The sequence below is a fragment of the Patiria miniata genome, unplaced genomic scaffold (assembly GCF_015706575.1).
Source record: "Patiria miniata isolate m_02_andy unplaced genomic scaffold, ASM1570657v1 HiC_scaffold_13, whole genome shotgun sequence".
Classification (NCBI taxonomy): Eukaryota; Metazoa; Echinodermata; class Asteroidea; order Valvatida; family Asterinidae; genus Patiria; species Patiria miniata.
In genome coordinates, this window is record NW_024037051.1 from 14,171,744 (window position 1) to 14,182,447 (window position 10,704).

A 10,704-nucleotide genomic window follows, 5' to 3' on the forward strand; every position below is an offset into this window, starting at 1 on the left:
TAGTCAAGCTTTCAGGGATCGGTCTGAGCCATAACAATGCCCCAGCCGATCCCTTAGTTCTCTTCCGGGGTCTCGGCGTCCCCGACCAATACACACTTCCTTCCCTATCCATCCATATAACCCCGGAGGGCCAGGCACCATGTAAAAGCAAAGAGCTAAGGGAGGAACAGGGCGGCCCCTAAGCCCTGATCCTCCGAGTGGACCACATGCCCTGAACCTGTACGAAGGCGCCAACCTGGAACTCGCGGACAGTACCAGCAGCAGTGCTTACCGATTAAGCTAAGGTAATGTTGGTACTTTACGACGGGAAATTAAATCTCTTATAGTGAATAATTGAACTTATTCGTTAAAAACCAAAAAGACACCAGCGGGATTCGAACCAGGGACCCCGCTAACCGTGGACGACGAATCGTAACCACTTGGCCATTTCGTTACCTTAGAATTTTCCTTAAACTGAGAAAAGTTGTCTTTATAGGTGAGCAAACGCGCCAGGAAGATTACTGGGTCCATTTGCTTTACCTTAATGGGTAAAAACAAGTCGATATAATGAGCCCAGTGCACTGTAAAACGCGAGAACATGTGACACGTTTATAAAATAAACGCAGTGTTTTAGATTTAAACACTATGTGACAAAATTAAACACATCATGTGTTTTTAAACAAAACAGTTAGCGTTTAATGTCAACAGTGCTATAGGGTGTTTATTATGAGATCGGTTTTAGAAAATGGTTTAACTGTTCAATTTCACTAGTTAGCATTTTGTTTATTCCCAAAGAATAACACTTTGTTTAAAAAAGGCTTATTAACTAATTAGGACACTAATAATAACTCAAGTTATTAATTTAGCTGTTTGTGTTCAACACCTAATAAACACGGTACACGTCACGATGTTTAAATGTGACCACGTGATGTTAGGTCTTAACCAATAGGATTAAATCTGATTGCGTGCTGGCGCGGCATAATCGGGCCAGTTAATTACGCGGCACAAAGACAACCGCCATTTTTGTGACAATAATCTGGGCACACTAATAGAATAATGTAATGGCGAGAATTATTATCGTCATTCGTGGTAACAAAATTTGCACGGGTAATGAAACAATATACATGTATGATGTAGTCTCACAGAAGGCACTAACAGTTGGTCATGACCTAGGCTAGAGGTCAAGTTTGGTATGCATATTGCCAAGAGTACTCAAATGCAACGTATTCTGTGCATGCAGTACGACGGTTGTAGTTTGAACCAGTTCTGGAAGCTCCCACACAGGTGGTAAGTTTTGTCTTTTGTGTTGTTTGATTTAATTAATCCCGATATACAATATGAAAGATTTAGAAATACGAGATGAGATGAATTAGTGGGAGCAATTATTGGCCAAAGGATCGTGTGATAAAACATGAATATGAAGGGGAAAAAACAACCCTGATTTTGATTTCCTCATATTATTTTTCTTGGATGACGATGCTGTTATACAGTATAACTGCTGTGCAGCTCACAATATTATGAAGGAAGTTCTGTATTTGAGCCACATTATGGGGTGGTCTATGTTGAGTGTATACTTAATATGAGGCTTTAAGCCTATGGGGCGAATTACAATTGCAAACACGCAGTGTCAAAATGTTTGTAATCTTGGAAAATTCAGTGAAGTGGATTTTTTTTTGAAATCGTGATTTAACTATTCAATAAAAGCATGCTAGTGTTATCACCACTGCCTAAGTTATGTAAGCTGAAGGGGACCAGCATGAATGATTTTGAAAAGAAAATTCTAGTATTTGTAAGGTCAGGTACAAATTGTTTAACCATAATTTCCATTTCACATGATGTTATGGGCGTATATTGTTTTGATATTTTCTTTCTGTATATTTTCAGGGTGTGTCTTATCCCTTGCAGATGAAGGAAGCTATTGACTTTTAAATAAGGTAAGTGTCTTTTGGCATTGATCGTCATTTGGCAGTGCAGTGTGTGATTGTAAAGATCAGCTGTGTATAAAACTTTTGAAAAACCCGCAGTGCGTGTACATAAAAGATGATCCCCCAATTTTTGGTACAATGCAGTATTTCACAGGGATTCAAAACCATTCGTTTTACAGAACATGTGTTATGTTTTGAATATAGGGTCCTCTGTAGACGCTCGATGTAATTGCATACATGAACGTTCAGCAGAACACCAAGTTTGAACGTGGCGAGGGTACGAAGACGAGGAGAGTGCTAACTATTCATGAGGTAATTTTGTATTGTAAAATATATTATTCAAATCTTCAATTTCATTGAATGATGATGTTTGGCTGAGATTCTATCTTGCATAAGAACCTTTCAACTTCCACTGTAAATTTACTCTGGCGGTAAAACATCATGAAATGAAAAAGTATAACATTCTAGGTGAATACAATTTTGAAATACAATTTTAAATAGAAAGTCTCCGTAAATACCTACATGACTGCAAAGTTATTGGTACGAAACTGTGAAAAGCTTGCCTATTTTCTTCAGATTTTATTTTTAATATTTGATCCACGATCAAGCTCAAGCTGTAACTTTACAGTCTTTGTGCACATTATCTCTGATAACAAAGGTTAATATTGACGTGGGTCCCAAAAAGGCCGACAATTGTGCAATTTACTTTTGAACCCAATTTTGTAATCAGTTTTCATATTCTTCCTGGAGTAAACTTTATTAATGACTTGTCATTTTAGGGTCTCCATTATTTTTTTTTTACTGTGAGTTTGGTTTCACTTTCAAAGTTGATCAGTTTATGTATGGCTCACTCAGAAATCTTGTTTATGTCCACAGAATGCTGCTGAACCAGACAGAGTATCTGCATCAAAACTACAGTTTACATTACATGTGGAGACACCATCAAGAAAGTCTCAAACTACAACACGTACAATGATGCGCTTCTTCTCCAGCTTGGGGAACTATGCCTTTGATTTGGATTATCCAAAGTATTTTCACGTGCTTTGAGTTCTTTTCAAAAAATCATAATTAGAGAAAAGTTTTCCTGGCAGATTCCAGCAAATTGATGCAGTTCACTACAAGGTATTTGTGTATAAATTAATTAGATATATTGTTGAAATCTCAGCTAAAGATCAATACTTCAAACTGTAACGCAAACCTTCATAGGTTTTAAAAAACAAGTATAATTCATTGAATTGGAAAATAATTGATTTTAGCCCTATATACAGATATATTCATTTACTTCAAATTCACCCTTTTTGTGTTTGTTTATGTTTTTGTTTCTTTGTTTTGATACTTGTGAAAAATGTAATTGGTCTTAATGTTGGGGTCTTAAAAAAAGGATTGTTGGAAACATACTGATAGGCATGTGGCATATTCACATAAATGTCACATTATTTTTGCTGTCGTGATGTACAATATTCTCTAGGGGTGACCATAAAAATACATTTGTATTTTATTGTGTCCATTTTCATGATTCGATAGAACTGAATAGGCCTTTCACCACAATCCTATAGGTGAAAATGAAGACAGCTTTGTGAAGTGCCCTAAATGCGTTTATTTCAATGTTGTTAATATTGTGACTGAAGTTTTACTTGCAATTTTGAATACTGTTCGAAAACTAAACACACACTGTGAATATAAACACTTGAAAATAATAATAAATGGCGTCACATGTTTAAAATCTGTCACAGGCAATAAACGTGTCACATGTTTAAAATTACAACAGATTGACGTGTTTTCTTTTTGACTGTGTGTTTACTTTTTAAACGTTAGTAGTATTTAAATGTTAAACGCCTTTGATGTATATATTTTAAACACTGTTCCGTTTAAAGATTAAACACCGTCAGTGTGCTGATTTTAAACACCAAATATGTTTTCAAATTAAACATGTTCATTGGATAAACTGCGTCACATGTTTAAAAACTGTCACAGATTAGTGTTTATTTAGGTGTTCTAAACCTAAACACATGGTTTACAGTGTGTGTTTGGTTTGTTAGGAAGCTGCATAACACAGCCTAATTTGCAAAACAGTCGTGTGCTAGGCGGATCATTACGCAACAATGAACACCGCAATTGTGTATTTTCAAAAGGCAGACGCGTAGATTTCTACTCTTTGTATCTGGGCACATATGGATTCTCACCTCCCTCTTCAGCTATTTCGACTTTCTTAAAAAGAAAAATAGAGACTTTCAGCGAATCCAAATTTTGCTAAAAAAGCAAGGTTAACCCCTTACCATTTCAGATTTTTCATACAAATCTGATTTTGCCAAATTTTACTAAATATACAAGGTACACCTCTTAAAATTTAAAATTTTTCATAAACATTTCTTTTTGCCCAATTTTGCTAGAAATACAGGGTTTTGCCCTAACAATCTGCAATTTTCCAGAATCATCTGATTGTGTCCTATTTTGCTTTAAAAAATGCATCCATGTTAAGGTACCTTTAGACCGCGATACATTAATTAGAGCTATGTCGGCTGCCGCTGAAAGGCCTTGCTTTGGGATTCACTGCACAAAAACGAAATTAGTGGCATCATGTACCTACATCTGACGCTCACTCCAAAAGTTTCAAGTCTGAAGCCTTGCCGATTTGACAGCTTGTTGGCGTATTCATCTACTTTCCAACAAGCCATATTTGTCCAAATCCATCCATGTTAAGGTACCTTTAGACTGCGATACGTGAGAGCCATGTCGGCTTGCGCTGACAGGCCTTGCTATGAGATTTACTGCACAAAAACGAAACTAGTGGCAACATGTACATAATTCTGACGCCTCCTCCGAGACTTTCAAGTCCGAAGCCTTGCCGATTTGAAAGCTTGTTGGCCTATATATCCACTTTCCAACAAGCTATATTGTCCAAATCGATCTATTTTAAGGTACCTTTAGACCGCGATACATGAGAGCCATGTCGGCTGGCGCTGACAGGCCTTGCTATGAGATTTACTGCACAAAAACGAAAATAGTGGCATCATGTACCTACATCTGACGCTCACTCCAAAGGTCTCAAATCTGAAGCCTTGCCGATTTGTCAGCTTGTTTGCCTATTCATCTGCTTTCCAGCAAGCTACAGTTTGTCCAAATCCATCCATGTTAAGGTACTTTTAGACCGCGATACATGAGAGCCATGTCGCACTGGCGCTGACAGGCCTTGCTATGTGATTTACTGCACAAAAATTCTGCTGCCAGCAGCAACGCTATCGCCCTCACATTCTGATTCAGTATGCCAGTTTGGAGATTTTTTTTTCGTTGAAAAGCGTAATAATGTAGGAAATTCTGTAAAACTTATCTGTGTTTTAAATTTACAATTCCTGTCACTTGTTTAGGCTCCTTTTCGAATCACGAACGGTCGGATTGCATTTTGCGACGTTCGTTCGTATCCCCCGCCCTGCAAAAAGGACGCTGGGAAAGGCTGACGAATTAACGCTCTGATTGGATAGATTTTGCGTGACCTGTGACCTGCAAGTCATCACGACCACGACCCTGCAAGATTTGAAATTGCCGTTAAAAGCCTATTCATAAATGCAGCGCCCTTTTTTTTTTGGTTAATACAGTATAGTGTTGTAGTATTGGGACCCCCCCCCCATTTTTTTAATGTACCGCCTCCCCCACTTTTCGTGGAACCACATTTGCTTTTAATGTTTATCAGTGTACCAATTACTGTTTCATGTGAGATACCCTACCTTCACAGGAAACAGCTATGGGTACATGTAGCAGGATATGATGTCACTTCCTGTGGGGCACTGGAGGGCTGTGTGATGGTCTTTAAATTTGTTCTTGGGTCATTCTGATCTAAGACTTCGATGAGTGAGGAACATTGACCACCACACCAAGCTAAACCAGTGTCCATTCGTCTGTATTCTTGCAGGTATGTTGTATTCTTTTTCATTTTTATCTTGATGACAGATTATGGAAGTGAAGAGAGGAAACATGTACATTTTGTGTCAGAATGTAAAGTTTAGTTAAAAGTAATGCCAGAGTCTGCTAAACTCTTAGCTTCTTTGTCTTTAAGAAAACACACGGTCAGAGTGTGCCAGAGTACATAGACAAATACTTTAGCCTTTACTCAATTTTGCCTTCATAAATGTTTCCTGTTTTGCCTGCTAATTATGTGTAGTCATTGTTAATTTCTGGATTGTCTTTTAATGGAAAAGATAAGTTGGAAAGGTACGGCGTTCCCTTCAACTATTTTGTAACTTGGTACTTACAAGAAAGTACTTTCCGCCCAGGTTTAATCGAGATTGCTCCTAGAGATATTAAGTAGCTTTTGACTTGCTTATACTAGACTGAAGTTGCCAGGTTCTTCAGAGCTAGTTTTGACGGTGCCATTTATAACTTTTATATTGTCCCACTCTATGGAGAGTGACATTGTGACAAGCTTTCACGCTTGAAATTGTTCAGAATAATTAAGAACAATTTCTTTGCTTACTCCTTTTTATTTTATTTTATTGACGACAGTGATTTCCCTATTAGGCCCCAAACAAGTCTCCGGGTTCCGGTATGCGCGCGCGTCGCCGTAGCCATGCGCGTCGGCAAAATGATTTTTTTTTTTTTTTTTTTTTTTTAATATAAGATGATGTCTCAAAACCGCAAAACTCACTGGTTTGACTGGAATCCTGCTCCTGCACAATTTTAATGTGTTTTTAGATGGGGTTATGATCGAGAATAAGCTTTATGTGGCCTCTCTGGACACCCATATATTTGCACTCTAAGTTTAGTCGGGCACCATTTGCCGTCATCAGCCGACATTTGAAGCCAAAAAAAAAAACAGGTAAAAAAAATAATAAATCCGCGTCGCCGCACCACTTTTTGGGCAAGCTCCATACCAGAAACGGAGACTTTTTTTGGCCTGATAGACTTTACCTTTTTTGGCTTATTCCATACATGTACTTCAGGACATTTTGTACTGCTAGATGACATGTATGTATTGTACATGTGCATGAGTTCTTTGATAGTTAGTGCACAGCATGGGAAGCACTCATGCATAACAATTAGTAGTGAGTCAGTCCTGGACTAGAGATAAAAAGTGAGGTTGAGACATGGTCAGTATCGATTTAGGTGATAGAATCGATTATGTTTATTCAGAAACAGGACAGAATCGATATTATTATCGATACCAGAGTCGATTTTCGAATCATGCTTAGGCCCCCAAAAAAATCTCCGGTTTCTGGTATGCGCGCGCGTCGCCGTAGCCATGCGCGTCGGCAAAATGAAAAAGTTTTTTTTTCAATGAAAGATGATGTCTCAAAACCGCCAAACTCACTGGTTTGACTGGAATCCTGCTGCTGCACACTTTAAACGTGATTTTAGATGGGGTTATGATCGAGAATAAGCATTGTGTGGCCTCTCTGGACTCGGGCACCATTTGAAGTCATCAGCCGACATTTGAAGCAAAAAAGTCAGGTTAAAAAAAAAAAAAGCCGCGTCGCCGCATCACTTTTTGGGCAAGCTCCATACCAGAAACCGGAGACTTTTTTTTGTTGGCCTTATTGAGTTATTTTTTGCATTTGTTTTTACTATTGTGTTGTGATTCTGATTTAAGACTTCGATGAGTCAGGAACATTTACCACACACCAAGCTAAACCAGTGTCCATTTGTCTTTATTCTTGCAGTTTTGCAGTCTTTTTAATGAACACTCTGCAGCGGCTGCTCCCGTGGCCGTTGGGGGGGGGGGGGTAACATTTGGCGACCACGAGGGGACTCGAACCCTCAATCTTCCGTTGTAGTATAATGTAGGAAAATCTGTAAAACGTATCTGTTTTGTAAATTTTCAACTCCCGTCAGTTGCTCAAATCAGGCTCCGTTTCGAATTCACGTACGAAGGATCGAAATGCATATCATTCGACGCTCAAAATGGTCCGCAATGAAAAAGAAATTACATCCGGTATTGTGTGTATGCATTTCAATGGCAAACTTTTCGGATAGCATTTGCACGCATTGGCTAACCGCGGTCTACAACTGCAGCCACATGCTTTATACATAGGTCATGATAAATTACCCAGAATGCCATCCCCACTTCCCTCACAACATTCTGTGAAGCTCATCTGCCCTTCCCAGCGCCCTGTTTTCAGGGCAGGGGGTACGAGCGAATATTCGACGCTCAAAATTGTGTCCACATGGTCCGCAATGAAACAGAAATCACATCCGGTATGGAACGTGTGCATTTCTATGGGTAGTTTTCGGATAATATTTTCGCACATTGTCTAACTGCGGTTTTGAACAGCTGCCGCCAGATGCTTGATACATATGTCATATATAGGCCAATTCCTTCACAAGATTCTGTGAGGCGTCCTGTTTGCAGGGTGGGGGTACGAGCGAACCCGTGCGACGGTCTACTACGCATGCGCATTTACCCTGTGCGTGAATCCTCGCGCGCACTTGGTAAACAGCAAAAAATAACATCTGGCACGTGTTGATGAATTGACCAGTGAGAGTTCGGCTCTCAATCATGAATATGTATGAGGTATAGTAATACGCGATATCGTGCCCGGCAGTTGTTGCATTACAAAACACTGCATTCGAATTGACCAATCAAATCGTTTAGTCCTGATTTAGGAATGAAATGACGTCACGATTTAGTAAAGTTGACTCCGATTGGCTGGCGCACGGCTTGCATAAATTTAAATGTCAGGAGATGTCAGACGTTGTACAGGATTTGGCTCCGTGGATAACGGGTGATACTCAGATTAGTTTCAAAGGGACCGATGTCGAATATGCCATACTTTAATATGTTAACCAACGTCAGGTGAATATACGTTGGCCCAACATCGGTCAATGTTGGAACAGTCGCAGTCGGCTTGCAGACGTATGCGGATATGCCGACGCTGGCGGTCCATTAAAGTCGACCCGATATCGTTGTTCTGTCGTTGGTAAAAAGTGTATATTCGACGACAGCCTGCCAACGTTGTGCCGACGCGGCGTTGGTGACGGTATTTTTTTTCCCGGCCTGCCAACGTTGTGTAAACTTACAATCGGAATGGTACGCCAACAGTCTGCATCATGGGCGTCAATCCCCCACTTACAATATCAAATGTTTGAAACAAGTGTTCGCCTTTTGCAGACCGTAGAACCCTCATTTTGAGCATTGGTGATTGGTCACTGCTCGCGAGCACGGTGCTGTATTGACACACACAACATGTATCGTACAAAGTACATTGACCAAGCGACAGGAAATGTGTATTTTTACACTCTTAAAACTACTTAGTCAAAATATTGACTGGTTTTCCTAGTTATTGAAAATTGACTGTAGGAATTTAATTAAACATGCAAAGTTTCATACTGAAAAGTAGTTGGGTTCGACTCCAAATTCAGTTATTTGCATAACTATTTCCCCATATTAATACTGACTGGAAATATCTAGTCAGATTGCCTGATTTTCAGTTGCACCCAGCTGACCTGAATAGCTAGTCGAATTTCACTGGTTTCTAGTCGAAACTGACTAATGCTTTTTTAGAGTGTACTCCGTAGGGTGCGCTGTAACACCCGGGGGTTTATCGTCTTTTCTCGCTAACGGTAAGACATTAGGTTGGTTTCTTTTGAACAAGATGTTCGAATTAGGATAAGTAAACGACCCAAAACAGTTTTTCAGGGATTTCAGGACCTACAGGGCCCTCTTAAGCGCCTGCCCCGAACCCCACGTCTATAGCTCAGAATATAGCTGATTCAATGACTTCAACCTCGAAAATGTGGTTTAAATGATTGTCTTTTGCTAACAAAAAAAAATAAAGTGGTCAGAAATTGCCTCAGATCGCACCACGAGAGAGTGTCTAGAATCAATTTTTCGCGGCACTTGGCCCCGAAACCCCCCCCCACGCTGTAGGGGCTTCGCGCTTCGCGCTCGCATTATAGTTCTGATCAAGGTATATCCCCACTTTTAAGAAGCGATTGACGCCCCTGATCTGTTTTTAGTTCCGCGGTATATTATGCCGACTTTGACGATCTGTCGGGTGTGTATATATATTTGATGTCGACGATCGGTCGGGTGTATATATGTTTTAATGTCGGTCTGCCAACGTTGACTTACGTTAATTAAAGACGTCGCATGCAAACATTTTGCTGACGTCGGCCTGGCCTGCCCGTTCTGGCTAACACTTGGTGATCGGTAATGACGCTGGCCGGCCGACAGCTGCCGGTGACGACGGTAAACAGTTTCGAGGACAGCCTTCCAACGGTACGTTAATTGTGCCGACACTGACGATCAGTTTGTATTTTGAGGTTGGCCTGCCAACGTTGTTCAATATAGTTAGTAAAAAGTCTGTAGGCCTAATTTTTGACGTCGGCCTGCTATTATAATATGCCATCGGTGACGATCGGTTCGTATACTATTATGAGGTTGATTTGCCAACGTTGTTGTTCAGAAGTTATTAAGCAATATTTGACGTCGGCTGTCAACATTGTTCAGACGAAAACAGTTGCATGTATTCGACGTTGGCCAAACGTCAAAAATTGTCGGGCCGACGTTACAATGCGTCGTATGTATGAGCGTAGTTGGCAGGATGGGGGGATACGTCGCCTAAAGTTGGCGAAATAATGTTGCGCCAACTTGTTTTTTTTAATCCAACGTGTTGATGGCCCAAACGTCCAGAAGAATTGCCGAACCAACATATCCAACGTTTAATATTTCGCCAGACCACGGTCTGACAGTCGCGAAGCCAACGGTTGACACGGTAAGCGGGTCAGTTGCTCGTAGGGTAGACCATAATAAACCCGCACTATCAGCATCGATAAGTAGGGGGCGGGGTGTTGCTGTTTGTGCACCAAA

General features: G+C 40.2%; 1 long non-coding RNA gene across 1 annotated transcript; it reads left to right on the top strand.

Moving 5' to 3' along the window:
• Positions 1-1,205: 1,205 nt before the first annotated feature.
• On the top strand, positions 1,206-3,574 carry LOC119721366. The gene is made up of 4 exons (XR_005270179.1): positions 1,206-1,266; positions 1,864-1,913; positions 2,109-2,216; positions 2,781-3,574. It is a non-coding gene; the product is annotated as an uncharacterized LOC119721366 (long non-coding RNA).
• The last annotated feature ends 7,130 nt before the right edge of the window (positions 3,575-10,704 follow it).